Here is a 25409-nt window from a genome sequence, read left to right as displayed (position 1 = left end):
AGTCCGTACCATTCGCTCCCACACCTGGCTCCTAGCGGAGGGAGAGGGGGGGGGGTTCAGGGCGACAGGGACAGCCGGGCACCTGGACGCCTTCAATCACAACTGCTAAAACACTCTGCACTGTTTCACAGTGAGATGTCGATAAACGTGATGCCACTTTGCGATTTCTTTTATTATTATTATTTTTACGTAAAAAAAAAAAACATTCCTGCCGAGGTTACCCCAGCACCGCCTCCCCCCCCTTTTTATTTTTTTTTGGTACAGTCCATTTCCGATACCACCGCTGCTGGTTTGCATGGGTGGCAATCATGACACATTGAACAGATATGTTACACCTCTGTGGTGTACTCAGAGCAGCCGAGGTGGCTATTTATGAGTCTCAAATTTGCGGGGAAAACAGCCGCTCCTGCTCGAAATGATGAGAGAACATGGAAAATAAAATAGAAAAGCGCCCAAATTTAGCCCATGGAAAGATGTTAGTTTATAGGTAATTATATAACAACAACAACAAGAACAATAATCAAGGATAAGCGGTAGATCATGAATGAATAATAGTCATTAGTATTACTATTATTAGATTTTTCACACCTTTCCCAAATGTCACTGCTATATATTTACAGTCTATTTGACGCTTCCAGCAATATAGAAACAAAAGTAAATGGTCAAACATAATACAATGCATTTTGTAGCTGTACTGAAGTTAAGTGTTCGTTAACTGTTAGAACTGGCCTCGTTATAAAAAGCCCGCAGGGGTAGCTATTGTTGTTGAAGAACAATATTTCACTCATCACTTATATTTGTACACATTGTAGTGTGCTATACAGCCACATAAATTACATTTATCAGATTGATTATTCATGTTAATTATAACCTTAGGACATGTAGTGTGACATTAATGTGACTCATAAATTACTGGATTGCTAAAAATTATGATTAACCAAATATACAGTACAGGCCAAAAGTTTGGACACACCTTCTCATACAAATGAATAGGAAAGTGTGTCCAAACTTTTGGCCTGTACTGTATATATATTAAAAAAGGAACAAATGAATGGCTGGATTGGATGTAGTTAACTATGTAAAGGCAGTGTAGTTTCTTATTCATCAATGAACTTTTATCTACAAGACAACTAATTAGTTAGGAAATTTACTGTATAGCCTGTGTGATCACAAATATGGGAACTGGGAACTGCAGGTCTGGTCTGTATGGTTGGCCCCCACAGAGCCCTTGTCTCATCAAGGGCTGGGGTTACATGAAGACACTGTAAACTGTAAAATAGCCTAAATTCAAAAAGGAATGGGAGTAAGAAAAATTGTGTGTACTTCAATCCATAACAACAATCATGGCATGATTTTTGGAACACATCTTCACTTTATGTTTACTGCCATTCAAGTCTGTCATGGAACATTCAAATGTACACTGAAGGTTCTTCTTGCTTTTAAATGATAAAAGATGCACAAGATACCCACTTGATTTGATTACTCACATCAACTCAGACTGTCCAAATACATTTTTGAAGATATTCCTATCTTATACAAGACCAGGATTGTGGATTTTTGTCTCCCATGGTTCTGATGGTGAAAAAAACACAAAACCCAATGATATCTTTCAGATTATGTAAAATTTGAAACAAAACCTTGTAGTTTCTGTTTGGACTGAACCAAAGTCCCTGGTGGACAGTTTTGTGTCATTTCCTGTTCCCATCGTGTACTAAAGCAGTGTCCTTGCACAAATTGACTTTCACTAGATGGCAGAGGGATTGGATTGAAATTATAAGGAGACATTTTATGAAAATGTCATTCAGATGTTGTCATATTTAAATAATACTTTAAATTGTACAGAGGGGAGTCATCGGTTGACTAAGAGATAATCCAAAAGCACCAAAGCACCAAAACATATCCACAATAATCACAATAAAACACTGAATTAATGTCGGCTCAATCGAGAACGGGAGTAATTTTCACAGTAACATTGTCACAATCTAATATGTCCTTGTGTTTCGACCCTTTTGTGTTTGGCCACCTGTCACTGACATTGTAATAGAAGGAGTTCTTTTAAAAGGCCAAAACATCCAAAAGGTGATCACAGCTAACAAAATTTGTCTCAACACACATACGGGGACTTGGAAATGTGTAAATTTAAATCTCCATTTTTACCATACATTTGTATTGTATTTTCTATTTAAATCTGCGCTGCTCCGTTTGTCCTGTGTTTACACTGTTAGACTGTGTTTACGGTGAAGTTCCCTCCCTGGAGAGCGACTTCTTCTTTATTTTCTCATCTGTTCAGAGAAACATCTCGTATCCAATCGTTTGTTCAGAGTGAGATGTGATGTGTCGTCCTAAATGAAACCGTATGAACATGTTACAACCGCCGATCTGTCAACCCTGTAATCCCAGTGTGTGTGTGTGTGTGTGTGTGTGTGTGTGTGTGTGTGTGTGTGTGGGTGTGTGTGTGTGTGTGTGTGTGTGTGTGTGTGTGTGTGGTGTGGTGTGGTGTGTGTGTGTGTGTGTGTGTGTGGTGGTGTGTGGTGTGTGTTAGAGGAAGGGAGGAGGGCCCCCCGACAGACAGCGTGGCTGCATTGTCGCAGCGAGGCAACTTGTCCGGTCCGCCAGCAGCTCAGCCGCTCGCAACATCCTCAGGTCCAGCCTTTCCCACCGGACATGCGGGGTCTGCCTTCGTCGTCTAAAGATATTCAGTTCGCAGTCCACGACGGGAGGATTTGTTGTCGGTGTGGAATAACGGGTACCGCCACAGATACCGGGCGCAGAGGCTGACGGGCGACTGATAACAGGCTGCTCTGCCCGGCGCCGGGAGCCACCAACCGGCCGCTGGGAGCCGGAGGGGTGGGAAGGGTAGCTAACTGGCATTAGCCAGGAACAGCATCCCCAGACACATCTCCGTGTTGACGCCCAGAGTAGGTCAGTATGCCGAATTAGTGATGCTTTGTTTCTCCTTTCAGTGGACAAACGGCTCGTGTCGGATGTTGGTGGTACATTTTCCAACAAGGTGATGACAGGCTCCGCGTTAGCCGTTAGCTAGTGAACAGGAGCGCTAGCTAACATCAACCGTTCCCAAAGTGGTGGACTTAATAAAAAAAGATGTTTGTATTAAAGCGAAACCCCCACAGTTTGACGGGTTAACAGATTATCTGGGTTGGTCATTCTTACAAGCGCACACATACATATGTATGGACCCTACGGTGTTGTGTGTCTGTCATCTCTGTGCTGTCATCCCAAAGCACCCAACGTTAGCTAACCTGCAGCTAGCAAGCCCGGATCACCCGGACTGCCTCAGTGATGACTGTGTGTGCTGTTTGTGTTTTTAATTTAATCAAATCTCCTCCATACACATATTTGTGACTCAGTGTGGGGATGATTGAAGGATGAAGGGTAGAAGTATCCCATCTTCGTAATAAGAGGACTTCTCTCTGAGGTAAGCTGCACAAATACACCTCTCCATCCCTCTGTTGACTGTCCAGCAGTCGTTGTGTATCAATGATGAGATTGTTATGAAGTGACTGTTGTAATTACAGAGCTATCGTAATTTAATGGAGGAAGCTACATTGAAATGTACTATTGTAACATAAATGCCCCCCCCCCAAAAAAAAACCCACATTGTTGTTGTATGTGCTCCAACTGACTGAACTGCATTGAACCACAATAAATTGTGATGTACACACTGAGCATGTGTTTAATCCCAGCAGCCTGTTATATCTTGCCCACACAACAAATTGTGCAGTTGTATTTCAGTATTCAAAGCAAGCTTGTGTCCAGGCCACTGTTTTTCCCACTCCCCACATCCTGTGTTTTGAGGAAGCTTCCTCTTTTGTCCTAAAGTGCTTAGCTGCATCCTGATCAGGGTCACAGATCACAGAACTACTCAATGGGTGGTTTGTTCTTACTCAAGGTGTTCAGTTTTAGCTTTTTTTTGTATGTATTCAATACTTTTTTTTTCATGAAGTTCAATGGTTCACTGCACACTCTTTTTTTTCCCAGATTCTTATTTTCTGTTCTCTGTATTTCTTACTCTCGAGGTTATAACTAAACTTTTATATGTTTTAATGATTTTTTTGCCAGTTGGAGGATTAATGTCAGAATTCAGAGGGTTTACTATACTCACTTTGGTCTCCCTGCCCATTGTGTTAGTTCTCTATCCATTCAACAACTCGATGTTTATCCTGGTCAGGATTGTTTTGGCAGCAGGGCAAGCAGTGTTGGCCGGGCATTGTCCTTTTTCTCACCAGCTTCCTCTCGCTCATTGGGGCTCCCACTGAGGGATCCTCGACCTGATAAGCAGAGTGAATTGCCATTAGTGTTGGTTTGTTTGCCATGTTAGTCAAACACAAATGCATATTTAAAAGCTGCCATGTACAAGGCAACTTTAAAATGATGTATACAGCAGTGCCTGTAACTTCTCCAGCTTCATATGATATGCTACAATTATCTGGAGGCATTATTATTCTAGCTCAAACACAGGAAGATGACTTTCCTGTTCTTAATATTATCCAGAAACCCGAAAGTTATATTTCCAGCTGGGTAAATGAGATGTTAAAGCTAGCAGTGGCAGTTCAATTTGAATCTGTGAAATTCTGGGTTGTCGACAGTGAATCAACAGTTTGTAAACTGGCTAAAGTGCATAAAACCCCAGTGATGGGATTCTAGGTGCTACTGCCCAATATTGTTGGGTGTTTCCTGGTACGTGGTACAAAGCCAGTTTTTGATATTCTTATGCTATATGCTATTGATATTTTCCCAGTATTCACTGTCAACAAGTGGTGTTTATTTTTTTTTAAGCATTTCATTATGTTGCCAGGGATATGTGTGATTAGTTGATTAGATGTCCACTGAATGAATAAGAGATGGTTATTGCCCCAATGAATATTAAGTAATACTTTGCTTTACTTCTCATTTTGATTCTTTCTGTTTATGGCCATGGACTGTCTTCATCTGAAGTTATAATGTTGGAATTTCCTTGAAGACACGCAAATGCATAGTTTCACATCACTGTGTTACAATCTGCAGTTGACTCACTGTGTTGTTTTGTGTTTGTGAGTCTTGGACATGAGATATCTTTCTAAAATAGTTAGTCAGTGAAGTCCCAAAAGACTTTGATGACACAATCCTGATCTAATCTTAACTGATAAAGCACAGTACTGAGAATAAGCACTTTGTTTACTTATTTTTCTGCTTATGGGCTGATAATTCCTGCTCATTGCGAAATGTAAATGTCAAATAATAATAAAATATGAGTTGAATACTTCAAAACACATGATGGGGCCATTAAGTATCTGTCATGACATCAAACTTGAAAACATGAATTAGCAGGCAAGCAATAAGAACATTTGAATGGCTGCAATAAGTGAGGATACAGCAACAGGTCCACCAAGCCTCTTTGCGCATATTTTGCATTTTAGGCGGATCAGCAGGGACAGTGAGGATGAACAAAAGCCAGTATGCAAATCATGCGAAAGAGTATTTCAAATCAAACTTAACTAATCACCCTGAAGACCAGCATCTGGATCTGTACACTGAAGTCAGGGGTGAGTGAGTGACTTTCTATTAATAGAATTTTGTCAGCTTGGTCATTTTTATAACATTATGCTAGAACAACAAAAAAATGCAAGACATAATATAAAGTTCATTGTGATATCAGATTGTGGGAGCAAACAGACTTGTTTGAGGAATGAGTGAGAAGTTATTCTTTTGAAAAGCCCCTGGGAGACTGATTCTATTGTTTCAGTTAATTGTTCAGTTCGGTATAAAGTATTTTTGTATTTAAAAACGCTGGTGTAAAACATTCTGATGTTTGACATTGATTTAATTTTTTGAAAAAATAGGGTTAGGGTTACAGTGTTTTGGTGCTTACTATGCATGCGTATGTTCCAGAACCGGCTCTGTGGTGACGTCAGGACGTCCCACCTACAAAATGGAGGCAGACAGCCTGCAGATTTTTTTTTTAATCGATTTTGGGACATTTTTGAATCGTGGTATATGAAAATTGTGATTCTTATATGAATCGATTTTTTATTTTTTTTGGCAAACCCCCAATAGAGAGTGATATTATACTGAAGAGTTTTGTTATGACCATGCAGTGGCGACAGCCGTGGCCAGAGGCCTTAGGCTTTCGGGGTAAGACGTCAATCTGTTTATTCACATGAAAAAAAAAAATCTCTGCAATGCCTCAGGGGAATTTCTTCAAATTTGGCACAAACATTCCCTTGGACTCATAGATGAACTAATAAGAACTGTGTGTGAGTTGGAAAATTTACTTATACTCTGAAGGCCTGAAAAGAAGCATTAATTAAAATGTGTTTAATAAACATGCTGCTATTCATCTATTTTTTTCTTTGTATCGCCTCTGAATGGAACAAGTCCCTCAGTCTTTATTTTACACTATGAGGGCCGGAACCTCCTTTAAATGTTGTGGTCTTTCAGGTTGTGGTCTGCAGCTTGACTGTGTGACTGAGCTGGGAGACAGAGAAGATGCCTCCCAGGCCGTCTTCAGGGGAGCTATTGGGGCATCCACCTGATGCCCCCCAGGTATGCATACTTGATCTGTCTATTTATTAGAAGCTCAGTGAGAAGTAGAGAATGAAGTTTGTCACGAATGTTATATAATAATGGTGGATGCGTTTGCAGGATTCTTGTCGACTGTCTGCTGCCCAATGGGATGATTCTGACTCTGGAGTGTCTCCGTGAGGCCACGCTCATCACCATCAAACATGAGCTGTTCAAGGAAGCCAGGAAATATCCCCTCCATCACCTCCTACAAGAGGAGACATCATACATCTTGTCAGTGTTACACAGGTAAGAATTTTAATCTGAATTTGAATGTCTGATCTGAAGACATCTACAGAAATCATTTACTGAAAATCTAATGATGTATATCGATGGAACAGAAACTGCCCTGGCAGGGGTGTTTTGTTAAAACGTGAATTTGTTGTAATGAATCCTTGACTGTCAGCTCTTACACCCAGTCACCCTTTGGGAGAAAGCAAAGTCCAATATTGAACACAGCCTAATTTTTTTCTTTCGTCTCTTTCCTTTTTCTTTTCTGCAGGAAGCAGAGCGAGAGGAGTTCTATGATGAGACTCGTAGGCTATGTGATCTCAGACTTTTCCAGCCTTTCCTCAAGGTCATTGAGCCAGTTGGCAACAGAGAGGAAAAGATCCTCAACAGAGAGATTGGTAAGATAGTCTTCAATTGGTACTCTTGCAGGCAGGGGTTGTTTAAGTTTTATTACTTTGGTTAGTTGAAAAAATGTGGATTGCTTGGTGTTTGTTTGGAAAATGACAAATTTTAATGGTTAATATTAATTCTAATTTTCATTACAATTTGATAGATATTGTTAAACGGAAGCTGAAATATATATATTTTTTTAACTATTTTCAAATTCAATAGTATATTTAGTAGCTCTAAATGTTATTAGATGAATTCTGAGCTTTTTATTTTGGGGTATAAAAGCAGAATTGAAAAGTTACTTAACATTGTTTTTGGAGTATTGTTTGATGTGTTCTAGGAAAATACAGTAGATACAGGAAGAAAACATAATCTTGTTTCCTCTTTAAATTACCACATCTGGTCAAAATTCCCCTAAAAGATCAAATACAACAACGACTCTGCTTTGTGGTCTGCCAGGGTTTGCCATCGGTATGCCAGTGTGCGAGTTTGATCTTGTGAAGGACCCTGAAGTTCAGGACTTTAGGAGAAACATTCTGAATGTTTGTAAAGACTCTGTAGAGCTGAGAGATGCTACTGGGCCGCACAGTCGAGCTCTGTACGTCTACCCACCCAATGTGGAATCCACACAGGAACTTCCCAAACACATTTATAGCAAACTGGACAAAGGTAAGTGAAAACTTCAGCCTGCTTTGTCATTGAATCTAACCAATATCACAATATCTTTATTACTATATTTTTGAGAAACTATACACTTAAAAATAACTGGAGGATGTCATGGAAGTAAGAAGCTTCTCATCAGTACAGTACCGAATGTCAGCTAGCCAGGGATATACAATGGATAGAAACTATACTCATGAATATTTTAATCAATGTATTGATTAAAATGCTGACAGTGTGATGCGATTACGGTAAAACAATACTTGAAGTGGTATGGTTCTCAATACAAAAGCCTCGATTTCTAATTCTCTGTCTCTTTCTGCAGGTCAGATTATTGTTGTTATTTGGGTGATCGTCTCTCCAAACAATGACAAACAAAAGTATACACTAAAGATCAACCATGATTGTGTACCAGAACAGGTGAGCATAAAATGAAAGAAAACTAATTTAATCATTCATGGCAGCAAAATGTCATATTTAATTTGTTAATTCAATATGAGGAAATGATAGGACACTTAAAAGCTATGTACCGTTTCCATTCTTTTTGGATCCCTCTACTAAAGGTGATCGCAGAGGCCATTCGTAAGAAGACACGCAGCATGCTGCTATCCCCGGAGCAGCTAAAGATGTGTGTTCAGGAATACCAGGGTAAATACATCCTCAAAGTCTGTGGCTGTGATGAATACCTGCTTGAAAAGTACCCCATCAGTCAGTATAAGGTAAGAGACATGAACAAATTTCTGCTTAAGTATCAGTGCATAACATTTGTTAAGATAAAGCCCTTAAAATGTATTAAAGCTAAAATGTAGCTTCCTTTGCTATTATATATTTCTTTTCCTAAAAGTTAATTGAGAGTAATCTTAATAGTTAGTTCTGTTTGAAGGACAGTATGTATAGGAAGCTTTTATTTGACTGACTGTTCCTCAAGTGAATAATGGAAAAGTGCAAACCATATTTTCTGACGAAAGAACATTGTCCAAAGAAACAAATACTAGGAAGATGCTGAACAACATGGAAAAAAACCCCTTAAATTTCTGTATCTTCAATGGTCATTAATTTTTAGTCAAAAATACGATGTCAGCCAAGAAAAGTCAAATCCACTGGCTTTCGTCAAAACACATCAAACACTTCTCCCTTCAATGTTATGAACTCATGCTCTGAACAAGGAGACATTCCCTCTGAGGCACATCAAAGTAGAAAATGCCCACTATGTCACTGTTTCCCTCTTCAGTCAGCTGTTGGCAAATAAGCAGTCATTGGCTAGACTTGTGCACGGTGTAACTGTCAGCTCTGTATGGGCTCTCCTTTCAACTGTTCTTCTTTGTTCTGTCTCTCTCTCTAGTACATCCGTAGTTGCATCATGCTGGGCAGGAATGCCTAACCTGATGCTAATGGCTAAGGACAGTCTGTACACTCAGTTACCTACAGATAACTTTGTCATGCCATCTTATTCTCGACGCATCTCCACTGCAACGTCCTATATGAATGGCGAGGCAGCTGCCAAGTCGCTGTGGACCATCAATGGAACTCTGCGAATACGAATCCTCTGTGCCACCTATGTTAATGTAAACATACGAGACATAGACAAGGTTTGTAGGGATTCTACCAGTGCCTCTGGCAGCTATTAACAAAAAATATTCTTGAATCCAATACTTTGTTTTAACATCTCAATAAATACTCTAAGCTAAGCTAAGGCCTAAGCTTAAATAAGATAAGAAAATAAGAATGAGCTTTCAGTTTTTAGATAAAATAACCAGTGTGTTTAATTTGTTTGTTGCAGATTGTTGGGTAAAAGGGAATGTTTGTGCATTAAACAAAGTGAATATTTGTCTTTTAGCAGTATTAGGTTTTCCTAATTATGCTGGGTGTTCCACCTTCCATCTCCCTTATTTCCTGTGGAAACAGAGTCTTTGTCCAAGTCTCATGTGAATGTAGACCTTTGCCAAGGGAAAGTAACTCTGGTTGCTAACTTTGGTGTGCTCTTTTGAATCATATTTCTTAAAGTAACAACCTACCAGACTTTATATTACTGACAGGAGAGGTTATCAACTGTCAAGTCACAAGTTTGTTGCATCAAATTCTTTTCATTGTGGTAACTATTGTTTCTTTTACATATATTTGCTTCTCCCCTCTGCTTCTAGATATATGTGAGGACAGGCATTTACCATGGAGGTGAACAGATGTGTGACAATGTCAACACACAAAGGGTACCCTGCTCTAACCCCAGGTAATTCACCACCCTACAGGGACAGAAAATTCTGCAAAGCACCAGTTAAAAGAAAGACCTTTGAATATATAATAATAATAATAACAATAATAATAATAATAATCACTTTCTTTTAAGTGACGAAATGGACACAGCAATACAATTATTTGGTGAAAAGTGAAACAGGGAAAACCTAAAATCGTATAAATCAGTCATGGCACCTGATAATGGAAATATATATTTGATTGATTCCCTTTCGCTTAAATTCCTCAGTCTAGACAGGTAATTTACTTTAAGCAGTACAGGAGGGTAAGTTAACAGTTTAGTGCTCGGTAGTAACATTAAACCACTGTATTGCATTACCTTGTTTTCATCACCATTTAAAGAAGCAGTTTTCTTATTAAAGTAATTCCTGCAGTAACATATCTAAATTAGTTTTATTTTTCAATGCCTCTGTGTAGGAATACATTTTGTTGCTTTGTATTGAGTCTGGAAATATTGAAACAATTGTAACTTCAGGTCTCTTTTTGATGATGGTAGCTTGAGTTTTAGTTCAACGTGTTGTTTTTGTCTTGTTCCTTATCTGTATGTCCCTCATTCATATTCTGCAGGTGGAATGAGTGGCTCACCTATGATATGTACATCCCAGACATCCCTCGTGCCGCTAGACTATGCCTCTCTATCTGCTCTGTCAAGGGAAGGAAGGGAGCAAAGGAGGTAGGAAAGAAATCAGTGAAAGTGAACAATTCTTCACTTCATAACTGACTTGAAGTGAACATACAGAAACTGTAAGTGTTAATCGGCTAGTAATGGAAAAATCATGGAGGAGATTATTCAAAATGTCACAGTAAAATAATTGATTTTTGTTTGGTACATTTGTGAGTAATGAAAATGTCATTGTAAGATTGAATATGCAAATAATTTGTATTAGGGCTCAGAAAGGTAATATGTTAGCCTAAGGAAACTAATACCTAATCATAATACTAGAATAGCTGAAACAGGCAGTGGTACAGCTGTCACATTCTAAAGATAGCAGGCAACAGATGAACTTCCTGTGTCAAAACAATGGCACTTATATGTATAGCTGTCTTGTTGTATGCTCCTTTGTTTGTGTGTGTGTGTGTGTGTGTGTGTGTGTGTGTGTGTGTGTGTGTGTGTGTGTGTGTGTGTGTGTTTTATCGTGTGCGTGCTGCCCTTGTGTTTCTGTATCTATGACTGCAGTGAATGGGAGCTATCGTATCATTGTGGCTCTGTTTAGTTACTAATCAGCCACAGACACTGTGATGGCAGAAAACATCTCAGAAATATGATCGACAGAAGAGACTTTTCAAGCTAGAATATGTTTGATATGTGTATCCACACAGAGGTCATGTGTGAAAAAGGAAAAATTGTTTGCCCTCAAACTCCTATATGAGTATCTGAAAAAAAGACATACAGATTCATGGAAAATTTCAAATTTAAAGTCAAGGCTGTAGAGTTAGCAAGTCTATAAAATTAATTTAAAACTTTAACATGATAATAGTTTTGGGTTTTCTGCATGATATTAGCAGAACGTATTAGTGTAAAACACATGAAGATTGCCAGTATTTTTGTGTATTTGATTTCATACTTGTAAGAGACACCCACACTCATTGATTTTTCTTCCATCTCACTCTGATGTAAAAGCTGGAAGAGAGACAGAGATGTTTGTGAGAGTGCATGAGTGCATCAATGAATGCCAGACATGAATATAGTAACTGACACCTTCGGGGAGTCTCACCTCCTGCTGTGCAATGCAAGGTTCAGGTTAGGTTAGCGGATGCTCTTTCATGCCCCACCTGAATTAAAGATAAACACTTCTCCCTTCACTCCCAAAAGCAGCCTTTTGTTCCAGCACTTACTATTAATAGGTGCATTGTGACTGGCTGTCTGCGTGTAACTCTGTCTACCTCACCTTGTTCCATCACTGCCTCTTAGTGAATACTCAGTGTGAAGATCAAGATGTAATCTGAAACATTTTCTTAGCCTTTGTGAAGATTTGGTAGAAGAGCAGTTAAAATAAGTTGTTTGAAGATCCTTTTGATCTTGACAGAACACTATAGTATAACCGGTATTTTCACAAATTATAATAGCATAAACCCATACATAGTATTTTTTTGGTGTGGAGCTTGTCTTTTATTTTAAGGCAGACATTCACAGAAAGTCCCAGTTCAGTGTTTAAGGTAATAGTTTTCTGCTGTGGAAATGAGGTCTGGGTGTGTCATTGTATTTGTAAGGATGACATCTTCAACCTCTTTAAAAAAACATCAAACACAACTATTTTAATTTATTAGCCACGTTTTAACTTGTTAACTTCTTAAATGAAAACAAACCAATTAAGTCATAACATTTCACAAAACCTGATGAAACCTATATCTATACTGTTAGTTAAAGGAACTGATTAGAGACAGGTAGACAGCATACACCAAACAGTATCCTCTGTCTACCTTAATGAAAACTAAAATTGGCAGGATAGGTTAGCAATTGTTGTTTCACAACAAGGTTGAAAGGCATGAATAGGTCTAGTGCATAGAGCAACAAATCTTGCAAATGCGTTGTGCTTTCATTTAACTGTTATTGATATGGACTCTTATCTGAGTTACTTTAAAGCATCCTTATTACAGAAAAATCTGAATGAGACTGTAATTACGTTGATATGATATCTTTTGCTAATTCAAAATTATTCACCATCTGTGCTTGTGTCTAATTGTCTCCCATGAGATTCTCACATTGAAGTCAATTAGAATTATAATGTGAGTGTTTCTGTCTTTGTCTCTCTTTCATTCGTCTCTCTTTAGGAACACTGTCCGTTAGCTTGGGGCAATGTGAACTTGTTTGACTACACTCACACGTTGGTGGCCAACAAGATGGCTTTGAACCTCTGGCCTGTCCCGCATGGCCTTGAAGACCTCCTTAACCCCATTGGAGTCACTGGATCCAACCCTAACAAGGTATTAGAATTTAGTATGGTGGTATTTAACACATCCTTTTGCACAGTGTACATATAGAGTTTGATATGGGAACTGTACCAAAGCTATGCGATAGGAACATAGCAGGTCTTCGCGTTTCATTAATAGTTTGATTGCTTTGTGAGACACCATAATTTACACAATGTAATAACATTTGTTTACTCTTTTTTTGTCTAGGAAACACCATGTTTGGAGCTGGAGTTTGACCACTTTAGTAGTCCAGTCAAATACCCTGATATGAATGCGGTAGAGGATCATGCAAACTGGACCATCTCGAGGGAATTGGGATTTAACTACAACCTCTCTGGACAGGTAACAACCTTGTCACTACCTCCTGTTGAACAGATGCAATAATGTGGAGATTGTCAGTTTTTCAAATGGAGATTCGCTATACCTCAAATACCACAGGCACATGAGGTTCATTGGTGAGAGAATGAAAGACAGCAGTTTGAGTCCAGTGTTTTAATTAGTGATTTAATAAATGTGGTTAATATTTGTCCTACACATATATACATTGTTAACTGAGTTGGTCTAACACTTTTGGTATGACACAGCAGTGTCATTGTGTGTTATTGTTTTCAGTCATTCATGATGGTGTTGGTGATTGTCTCTTATCAGTTTTGATGTGTGGCATGAGAACCATGATTTCTGACATGATTATGTGGTTGGTGTTGCTCAATATGAATTCAGAAATATATAAAATGCATAATTCAATTTCATTTAAATCAGTTGGAAATAAATGCAGATATATAAATACATTCACAAGTGAAATTCACAAAGAAAAACAAAGAAAAACAAAACCAACGGATTGTTGGAACACAGCTTCTCATCTGATTCATAAGAAACATGATAACATAATCCAAAAATAATTTACCACCTGAAAACCATTTGTGTAATGTACCTTGTGCATAGATTTAAAGCTGTGCGACACATAGTTGAGTACATCTGGGATAGCCTAAATGCCAGCTTTTCAAGGAGATTGGCTCAGAGAGAGAAAACATGATACTAAAGTGTCATGTTGTTACAAGGTTCATCAAATACTGTGTGATGCAAGATAGTTGGACGGGACACTGTTGGTTTATAATTTATGATGATGGCGTACTCAGGTTGATTGCAGTTCCTCTATCTGTAACTTGAGTAATGAGTCTTAATCAATTACAATTGTTTATGTTCAAAGCTAAATTTCACGCTCATTATGACACAATGAGCAAAGTGACCACATCCAGGTCAGCCACAGTACGGTTGACTACAGGATAAAATACAGTAATAAATACTGTTTGGGTGCTTTGCAAAATATAAATTCTGCCAGCAAGAATTGAAATCAAATTGTCAAGTAAAGAACATTGTAAATGAGCTCCATCTTTATCAATGTGCAATTCTCGATAAATTAAATTCCAACATCCCTGTGTCGTTTAAATTTTCAGGTTCAACACAGCTGTCATTTTACACATGTACATGATAAGTGTTACCATGTAATCACATATAGCCAGAAGGTATTACAAATTAATTCCTAAGAAGAGATAGAGAGATAATATATTTTATTAACATTCTAAAAATATTACTGTACCATTTTTATTGTGTTTTAGATGTTAAATATCAAGATTTGACATTAGAATGTTATGTTCAAAATTTTTATGTTGTATGAGTATGTTCTTTCTGTTGTGTTTTAGAGCAATCGAGTGGCCAGAGATCATGCCCTGACAGAGAGTGACACTGAGCAACTGAGACAGCTGAGTAACAGAGACCCTCTATCAGAAATCACTGAGCAGGAGAAAGACTTCCTCTGGAGACATAGGTAACCTCCCTTTTAATGGATAAATCAAAATTTGGAACCATAGATTTACAGAGCATAATGCAGACTTTATGTTCTTTAATCTGACTGTTGCAGGATATGTGAGCTTTAATCCATACTTTTTCCTGGTTAACAGCTTAGACAGCTGTTATCTTCTTTTATTTCTTCCCCTAAACATGCATGGGGAAAATACGCTTCCTTGATTAACTTTAATGGAATTTGGCATCAGTTTTAACTTGATTAAGAATGTATACGTATAAAAACAACTTATTCGTGCTTAAATTAGAATGCAGCATACGATTCTTATTGATTTTGCCCCCTACCAGACACTACTGCATGAACATCCCTGAGATCCTTCCCAAGATCCTCCTCGCTGTGAAATGGAACTCCAGAGATGAAGTAGCACAGGTAATAAAGGCCATGTCATTTCTGGCATGCTTTTACTATAACACAGTTTTAGGTCTCAGTCTGATTACTGATACTTGAAGAAAGATCAACACAGTACAGATGTTCAACAAAGTACTTTTAATTTAAAAATGGAAGTAGAAAAAATACTTTCAGTTTTCTGACAAAATATGCAACATACTATTAAAATACAAAAATATTAACTTGTCAAGTACTTCTTGTCTTCTTAGCTGTAACTTGCAAAATCATATACATTTTGCAACACGTCTACATAGCTTCTAATTTTGCTCATTTAATTGTCTTTGCATGTTTATCATTTTTGATGAAGTGTGTGTGTTGGAGTATTGATTCATATTTCTTGGTTTATATTTTTCCTAGATGTATTGCCTGCTTAAAGAGTGGCCATCTATCCGTCCTGAGCAGGCCATGGAACTTTTGGACTGTAACTATCCAGACCCCATGGTCAGACACTTTGCTGTTCGCTGTCTTGACAAATACCTCACTGATGACAAACTGTCCCAGTACCTTATCCAGCTTGTGCAGGTGGGTCTAGCACAGTGGTGACACTATTGAATTCAAGGAGCTGATTGATGAAATTAGGTAAAATAAAAACAGAGAAAGAGTACTATGATGTGGGCTGTGGAGTAACTTTCCCCAGAATGTCTAGGCAGAGACTTTATGTGTTTGAAACCACTTTTTATTTGACCTCTTCCTGTGTGTTACTTTTCCGCCTCTAATGTGTGATGGTTTCCAGTGTGTACAGACTGCATGATGTGGAGATATCAGAATTTGAAATGACTTATCGCCCTCTCTCCTACCATTCTAGGTTTTAAAATATGAGCAGTATCTTGACAATCCCCTGGCACGCTTTCTCCTCAAAAGGCCCTTACCAATCAAAGGATAGGACATTTCTTCTTCTGGCATCTCAAGTGAGTGATCCGTTGTTTTTTCTTAATGTTCCGCTTTCTGTGAGTTTTTTTTTTTTTTTCCCAGAAAACTGAAAACAAATTTTTCCTCCCTGCCACACACTTACTGTTCCTCCTCACTTTTCTTTGTGTCTTCTTCACAGGTCTGAAATGCACAATAAGACAGTGAGCCAGAGGTTTGGGCTTTTGTTAGAGGCTTACTGCAGGGCTTGTGGCATGTATCTAAAACACCTGAGCAGGCAGGTAGAGGCCATGGAGAAGCTCATAAACCTCACAGACATCCTTAAACAAGAGAAGAAGGATGAGACACAGAAGGTAAAGAGGGTGGCAACACAAATACTAACATGCACTAGCACATACAGGAACTTATGATTTTCAATGTCTTTTATCTCACAATTTCTTACAATAGTTGACTGTTTACAATATGTGGGACAAATTGTGGTGATGTTGTGCCTAATTTTTTCTACTTAACCAACTCTGCAAGTTTACAAAGAAAAAAAAATCTAAGTGGTGTTGGTAGAACCAGCAATATGAGGTTTTAGTCACTGATGTCTGCACAATAGCAAGTGCTGCAGTCTTCACAGACATGGTGTGTGATTTTGCTCTCCTTAGTTTCAAACTCCAACAGAGCACTGTGTGGTGAAGCAACATGTCACTGTGCAGACAGACCTCTACCTTGTTTTAGCTTACAATATCCAGCAATGGTGTACAATGAGAGCCATGACACAGCGCTAAAATCAGAATGTTATTTATTTATACTTTTGTTACAATTTATAATGTATAAAATACATATCACCACTGTGTTTATCAGCTTCTCAGTCTGGCCACATTTCATTTGTGGCTTCTACAGTTACTTGGCCCAGCCATGAAAGCAAGTCTGACGACACCACACATTAAAATCTCATTATTTATGGTTATACAGTTACTTTAATAAAACAGCCAGGGGAAAAAAAAAACAGATTTAATCTACCGTTATTGTGATGTCTATGAAATGCAGCCTTTTTCTTAAGATTTCTGTGTCGTCAATGCACATGTATGCTATGTTTTGCTTGTGTGTTTCTCTTGTGGAGGTCCAGATGCGGTTTCTTGTGGACCAGATGAAGAGACCAGACTACATGGATGCCCTGCAGAACTTCACCTCTCCTCTCAACCCTGCACATCAACTGGGAAACCTGAGGTTAGGCACCATTGTTAATGAGCTGTGTATGTTTAGTAATGTGTCCATGGGTTGTGAAATAGACACTTACATAGTTTAATAACTTGCATTAATTTGTGCACAGGTTGGATGAATGTAGGATCATGTCGTCAGCAAAGAGGCCATTGTGGCTGAACTGGGAGAATCCTGACATCATGTCCGAGCTCCTCTTTCAGAACAATGAGATAATCTTCAAAAATGGAGATGGTAACAGACTTATACACACCGTTGCACACAACACTTGAAACTTTTCTTCCTGACCTCTTAACAAAACTGCTTGATTTCAGCTTGTAACCTCAAACCCAAAATATATTTGCCTTAATTGATGTTAGCATTCAGTATGAATATATCATTCCCAATTCAAATGCAGAAGCTTTCCTTCATGATAAAATATGAATCTCATTCACTTGACTATTATCATGATAAACCTGAAGGAAAGCAACGTGGCAATGCCCTTCAACCAGTTAAACAAGGCCCATCTGACTTATTTTGCACAGTCTTGCAGTAGTCAAATGTGTAAATTCAAAACAACATCTTAAACTAGACACAGACACTTAAAGATACTTGTTCACTGGAGTCACTGGAGTGTTAACACATACAGTAATTTGCAGTCTATATGATGTGTTTACACAGCACCTGCTGTTCACCAATTCCCATTTGTGTAATGCAGCATTTTTCTCAATTCCAATCCTAAATATTGACTGAAAATGTAAAGAAGTCCATTAGAGGCTGCAGAGTCATAATCATTGTCTATGATAATCATTCTTGCTTGTCCTTATTTCGTGTTTGTCTGTCATTATTCCATTATTCAAATATATTATTAATTGTGACTCATTAATTAACTAATGATTCTGTCTGTGTTGTAGACTTGCGTCAGGATATGCTGACATTGCAGATTATTAAAATCATGGAGAATATTTGGCAGAATCAGGGACTGGACCTACGGTATTGTTATCTCAGTCCATATTTTTCTCTTTCCATCTGCTTCAGTTTAATTACTCTCTTTGTCAGTCTTTCTAATCTCAGTGCATGGTGCCTTAAAAAAAAAAACAAAAAACTGTTTCTTGTGTGCCTCCAGAATGCTTCCGTATGGCTGTCTGTCATTAGGGGACTGCGTGGGTCTAATTGAGGTGGTTCGCAGCTCCCACACCATAATGCAAATTCAGTGTAAAGGTGGCTTGAAAGGAGCTCTTCAATTCAACTCAAACACTCTGCATCAGTGGCTCAAGGACAAGAACAAAGGCGAGATGTAAGTTGTTCTCTTACCATATTATTTTTACGGTATCTCTGCATCACTAGGGTACGGTATGACATTTCTAATGGAATGAAACATTCCATTAGAAAAGTGGACTGTGGGCTCCAAACAGATTATATACAGTTACAGCAAATTCAGTCTGCCTCCATATTATATCCATTTGTACTGTATGTTTTATGCAAGTAGTCTTGAAACATTTACATGCTTCAATCGTCACTGCTTACAATGTTTGTACTTGTGCAGGTATGACATGGCTGTGGATCTGTTTACAAGGTCCTGTGCTGGCTACTGTGTAGCTACATTTATTCTTGGGATAGGAGACAGGCACAACAGCAACATCATGGTCAAAGATGATGGACAGGTAACTTTAAATCACACACATCATGCAATTTTTGCACATGCAGCTTAGTTCCTAAAGACGCCCAAGGAGAGAAATATACAATCAAATACAACAGCTAGTGTAGCTCAAATTGCTGAAAAATTGGAGACAGTTGTCAGGCCACAACCTGCATTTTGTGTTGTTGTGTGGGGGGTTGTGTAGATGCAGACCAATCTTTGGGTGTTTGGGAATTTTTGACTTTTCAGCTTTTCTATGAACGTTATTTGTTTTATTTCTTGTCAGTTATATTCTTTTGCAGCAAGTTAAAACTGTCTGAAGACTCATTAACACTAAAGACACAGCTCCCAGTAAATACTTTACTGCTCATAGAATAAATGTAAGTAGTTCGGGGTATAGAAGAGAGGCAGCACAGTTGAGTATAACCTTGAGTAAAATAAATAATAAAGTTGCTGCTTATTGGTGTTAATGTCCTGTTTTTTCTCGGGTATACAATTCATTGATTTGCCTTTGTGCTTTTCTTTTTGTTCTGCTGTTCTTAAGTTGTTTCATATAGATTTTGGCCATTTCCTGGATCATAAAAAGAAGAAATTTGGCTACAAAAGAGAGCGAGTACCCTTTGTACTGACGCAAGATTTCCTCATTGTCATCAGTAAGGGATCCCAAGAGTGCACAAAGACCAAAGAGTTTGAGAGGTACTGCAACATCATTGTTGTCACTATTGTTGTTCAACTGGAAAGTTCACACAGTGGTTTTTATTTAAGAAATATGTAGGGATGGAACAAAGGGTTGAATTTGTAAATTACTAGCACAGTGCATTCATGTTGCCTCATATATCTCAGTTGAGCAAGTTTCCACTGAACTTGTGTAAATGACGCTTGAACATGATGACAGTGTTTTGGAACTATATAGATGGCTTTGCGTCAGTGCCTACGAAAGATTCATGGTGATTTGTCAGTATCGTTCCTGTCTTGTCAGCAGGCCCTAGTATTTTCAATAGAATTTGCAACATAAGGAAATTGACTCTTGCTTTAGTTTAATTCCTCAACCTGCCAGAGCTCCATAGGAAATGTAAATCCGGTGTGCTAGTGTTATTTATGAATCGTCTTGCCTTTCTCCATCAGCCCTGGTTCTAGGTGGGTGTCATTGACTAAACATTGAGCTTTCCTTTTACCCTTTGCTGATATGACTGAACTGCAGCTGCTAACAAAACTGTGTAAAGAGCCCTTTAACACGTTGCCTTTACCCTTCCCTCCAGGTTCCAGGAGATGTGTTATAAAGCATACCTTGCCATCCGGCAGCATGCTAACCTGTTCATCAACCTGTTCTCCATGATGCTGGGCTCTGGCATGCCTGAGCTGCAGTCATTTGATGACATTGCCTATATCAGGAAGACCCTGGCCCTGGAGAAAAGTGAGCAGGTCTGTAGGCTTTTCCCTGTGCTCATTCCCATTCTGCTCTCATCTTATTTTAATAGAATCATTTTCTTTCCATTTTTGAAGCCAATTGATTTTCATTTACTCATAAATCTCTGCATCTACTTTTCTGGGATGTGCAGGAGGCTGTGGACTACTTTATGAAACAGATGAATGATGCTCACCATGGAGGGTGGACAACCAAGATGGACTGGATATTCCACACAATTAGACAGCATGCACTAAACTGATCTCCTGCACACAACAAAATCAGAAAAACACCAGTCCCACTGTAAAGTAATTAGTTTTGTTGACCAGAAACAGCATTAGTCTTTCAAGGAATTTCAGTTCTGTTACAGCAGACACCAAAAAAATGGCTTGCTTCTTGCCATCATCATCTAACTTTTTTGTGTGGACATCATGCTGCACTCGCACTACCCTCCGTTTTTTCTGGGGACCGACAAGGGTTTTTCCTCAAATCCTGGAGAAGATTTGTCCTACATGGCTACTATGCTTCCTCTGTTTTTTCCCGACACATATAAACTGAGTAACCAAGGAAACTTCCCCTTACTCTCTGGAAAAACACAAATTGGACAAAGAAGATCTTTCTGCCAAGCTGTAAAAGTAGCCATAAATGGAAATAGCCTTGCTGCTCTTCTGCTGTAGTAGTGCTGCGTTGCGATTCCATCCCTAACAGGCAGTGCTAAGGAAACACTTTTCTTTTAAATCCAAGTGGGCACAAGGAACTGTCTAAATTAACTTAGAGTATAAATGTACCTCAAATTGTTGTTTTGTGCAGGTTTACTGGAGTAATGACTTCTATAAGTATTGCTGCGTGGAAGATGCCTGTTGCCCTTGTTACCCTTTATGAGGAAATTTCAAAGCTGAAAAGCTACACTTCAGAAGAGTGTCTGTGTCACTTAGCACAATTCTGCAAGTGCCCATGGCTTCAGTGAAACAGCACTGCACTCTTGGGAACATTTGTTGGCGGTGCAGCTTTCAGCTCATAAGCATATATGTCAGTGTGGTAATGTCTTTCCATCAAAAAAAAAAAAAACAAAGCAGCACTCACCACATTCATCATGACTTTTAAAATTTAGTTATGTACCCAGTTTCTTTCAGTTTCTACAGAAGCAAAACCCTTAACTGGCACCATAGTTTGTGTAAATACATTTTTAGTGTTAACCTATTAAGCTTCTTCCGGCTACCACAGGAGCAACCACTTTTTCGTAATAGTCTTGTTGGTCCTTGTGAATTAAGACCGCTTTTTGCCTCAGTTACTTTTCAGTTAAACATCTTGTCTGATTGCATCAGTAGTCTAGTTAGTTTCACTGTGGATCATTTGCAGTCGTGTTACAAACTGTAAAGATCAATTTGTTTTTCACACACAAAATGGCTGGAGTAGAAGTGCCAGTCTCAGATTTTATGAATAATGGGACCTGTCTTAAACCTCTGGATTGTCTGTCTCTTTGCGAGCAGAAGCGCAGGGGAATGTCACGTCTTCCTGTTGGTAAAATGCCTTGGCATCACAGCACAACACTCCACAACCCTGCACACTGCTAAGTCCTGCAAACTCTGCCTAAGCAAGTTGTAGTAAGTAAATCACAAAAGCACTATTAACATGGCAAGCATGGCGATTTATAGGAAATGCTAGATTTGACCTTCTGTGTATATTATTTGTATATCTAATTGTGTTTTTAGCATGTCCCCCACTGAAATGTCTGACAAAGTACATTTTACTGTCTTTACCACACATTTGGTGGGTATTTTTTTTATCCAGAATAACTCTCACTGAGCCTATAACCCTGGCAGTATTTGAGCCATGCTTTCTGTTGCCAGGTACTTTGAAAGCCATGCTCTGCACTTTTTTGTTACAAACTGGATATATATATTTTTTTTTATAAATTTTTCCCCAACAGAGACATTTGAGCATATAGGTTTTTCAGTATTTCTAAGTCCCACTGAAATCAGTAGGGCATCTCTTGTGAAAAAATGGCAAATACCCATGGTAGTGAGATTTGAGCAAAGCCCTCAAATCTGATTTGATCGCCCAAGAATAAGTGCAGCCTAGTAAGTACAAAGTGATGCAGGAGTGTTGATCTCCACCAACCCTTTGCAATAAATTTACTTTAGCTGCACTCTGGTAACATAATCAAGCTTTTTGCCAACTCATAACTAAATGCACATTGTGGCATTGTGGGGCAATGAGCTGGTCGTCCTTCACTTTCCATTGGATGAGTTTATGTGTACGTCCATGAATCGAAGATTGGTCAGTAATTACATTTTAATGTTTTCCAGAACAAAAAGCATAAAGATTTTTTTGTAAAAGTAGATTTTTTTTTTCTTTTGAGTTTTTTTTTTAAGATATACTTGTTATATAGCAAGAGACAAAAGAAGTGGCAGGATTACAGCTTGAAAAATACAATTTTTGTTTGACTGTTTTCAGAGCAGACTATGGCTGGAGGATCTTTAGAAATAGAAAATTTGGTAATTTTCTCTAAAATGTTACTTAACATTGAACCATGAACAGCATGGTTTTTTATGTACTAAGACCTGTTGTGTGTTGTCTAGAGAGAATGTAGTGTTTTACAGGAAAAGGTGCCTCAGAGCAGCCTCACAAGTCCTCTCTATGTATTTTATTGTGTGTTCAGCTGAATTTTATTATCTTAGTAACCCGAAAATATGAAACGCGAATCTAGTCAGCAGAGAGGAAAGTCTGCACTTTGCCAGTTCAACTGTTGATTGTATTGACAAGCCAAAGTTGTGGTCTGTTCTGGTGTGGCACCCGTGTGATGTCCTAAAATTGCATCATTAATCTTAGACTAGAATGTATTTAACTGCTAACATGGATGTTATGTGCACTCATCTTTTTAAGTTCTTACATTAAGTGGCGTTCCCTCTCTCTGAAGTCAGATGGAATGCCACAAAACAGAGTAGTTTATCAGCAGAGAGCAGCTCTCCTCCTCAGCTCGCTAATACTTTATGTTCTTCACGTGCCAAATCAGGCATCACTGAAGCCTGTGGAAGCTAATACTTTATGAGTTACAGATTAAATGATAAAAAAAAAATGAAAAGGTCAGGGCGTACACTTAAACAACAAAAAAAAAAAAAGTTCTCAATTCCTTTTCAAAAGGACCCTGTCAGAAGAAAGGTAGCCTAGTATGCATGTTTCTCAAGCAGCATAACCAGTGTGTATGATGTACATTTTGAAGCAGCATTAAGCAGTATGTATGTACAGTTACAGTCTAACCTCTTTTTCTAAGGTAGGCTTCATGTGTGACAAACCTGTAGTGTTGTTATCTTTAATATCCTTCGCCATATATGCTCCAAATTGATAGTGTGAGTGTGTGCGTGTGCATGTGTCCATATGCAGTCATTATCTTTCTGTGCAGGTTGCAGAGCTTCATTGGCAGGCCCCAATGAAAACCCACACTGTGTGTGTGTGTATGTGTGCGTGTACAAGTCCATGTGTCTGCGCGCAGTGACACTGAACTGTTGCAGTGATGGTGTCTTTAAATGTTTTCTAAGTCTTTTTTCCACTGGCTGATCTGTGCCAGAGAAGAAAAACTAACTTGCTGAAGTTTTTTCAGAAATACTTCAGGAACAAGTAAATGTAAAGGAATTGACACTTTTTTTCATACATCAGTTGTAAATGTTTTACTTGAAATGTCATGAATTGGAACCACAGCTTTGCTGTATTAGCGATGCAAGGGTGCAGTATCTATTCAGTGCCGAGACTGAGAGTGTGTGTGTGTGTGTATATATTTGCTGTTTCTTAAGCTAAGATTGAAATCTTTGTGTACAGGCCATTTGTTTGTTGAAGCAACTATTTCTTGAAATGATCAAGGACTGAAGTTGCGCTCGAGTCCACATTTCTAAGATCAGGTGCAATGAGAACTGTGATGAAGTATTTAATAAAATTCAGTCGTCTTCGATTTTCATTTTCAGCCTCATAATCATACAGTTGAGGCTCAGCTCTGTCATGTTTTCTCAGAGCTTGTGTGTTTATTTTCTTGAAAATCCACATTAGCACTAAGTTGGTGCAGGAATTCTGTGATAACTGTTGCACTACAATGTCCACCCTTGAGCAAAAGACTTTAATGGCATCCAGTCTTTACCTCTGAACTCTCAGATAGCTCAACAATGATACACGGGCCCATATTTGCAGATCTGCTCGCCACAGAGCTGATTTAACCGGCTGTTTCGATTTGTTGCTAAGCCAGTGTTGTCCGACTGAACGGATCAACTGAGTATCACATAATGACACTCATGATCACTGTACCAGGGTTGAAAAATACTGAGGTTTTCTGCAAAGTGAGAGAGACAAAGGAAAATTTCATCCATCATCTCGTCATTTGCTTTCACTATTACAATCGTAGAATCTGATTCCAAGACAAACAGTGGACATAATATGAACATCCAGAAAACATAATGCCAATCAATGCAATATCCACGTATTGAATACTACCTGTTGAGACACTTATAGTACAGCGTTTTCTTTTTGGTGACTGTGAGACAAGTCTATCTTCGAAGCTGTTATGTTACTGTTTGTTCACTTGGTATACAGGTGTTCATGTTGTTTTGTCCACCACCTGTATGAATACAGTATGTGCCCCAATATTAAGTGAGTATGGTCACAAATCGTTGGTGTTGGTTCCTATAGAGCGGTTAAAGTACTGTCAAAGCCACTGTTACAAACTGTTGCTTTTTTTTCTGTTTGCTTTTTAGAAAGCCTTTGAATGGGCTTTAAACAGAATGAATGTTGCACTTGTAGAGGGAAAAAAAAAAAAAAATCAAAATCCCAATAGGATCGATCAATCATTTGCTGGCATCTCAAATGGCCCATATTGGCACTTAAAACATAAATATTGACAAAATGGTCTGTGGTTTCATCTTCTTTCCTGTATGTAGTGCTCTAAACTACATTACAGTGTGTCACTAATATATTTCCATAACATACCGAGCTGTCAGAACCTTAACCTATACTATGAATGAATGTACAATGGGCCAATGTATTGTTTTTCACAGCCTACCTGCATGAGATTGGGT

General features: G+C 38.5%; 1 pseudogene; it reads left to right on the top strand.

Annotated features, from left to right (window-relative positions):
* Window positions 1-6486: 6486 nt before the first annotated feature.
* LOC115042293 (phosphatidylinositol 4,5-bisphosphate 3-kinase catalytic subunit alpha isoform-like) lies at window positions 6487-25203 on the top strand (annotated as a pseudogene).
* Window positions 25204-25409: the final 206 nt, after the last annotated feature.

The sequence above is a fragment of the Echeneis naucrates genome, chromosome 4 (genome assembly GCF_900963305.1).
Source record: "Echeneis naucrates chromosome 4, fEcheNa1.1, whole genome shotgun sequence".
Taxonomy (NCBI): domain Eukaryota; kingdom Metazoa; phylum Chordata; class Actinopteri; order Carangiformes; family Echeneidae; genus Echeneis; species Echeneis naucrates.
This window is presented reverse-complemented; position numbering and strand designations above follow the sequence as displayed.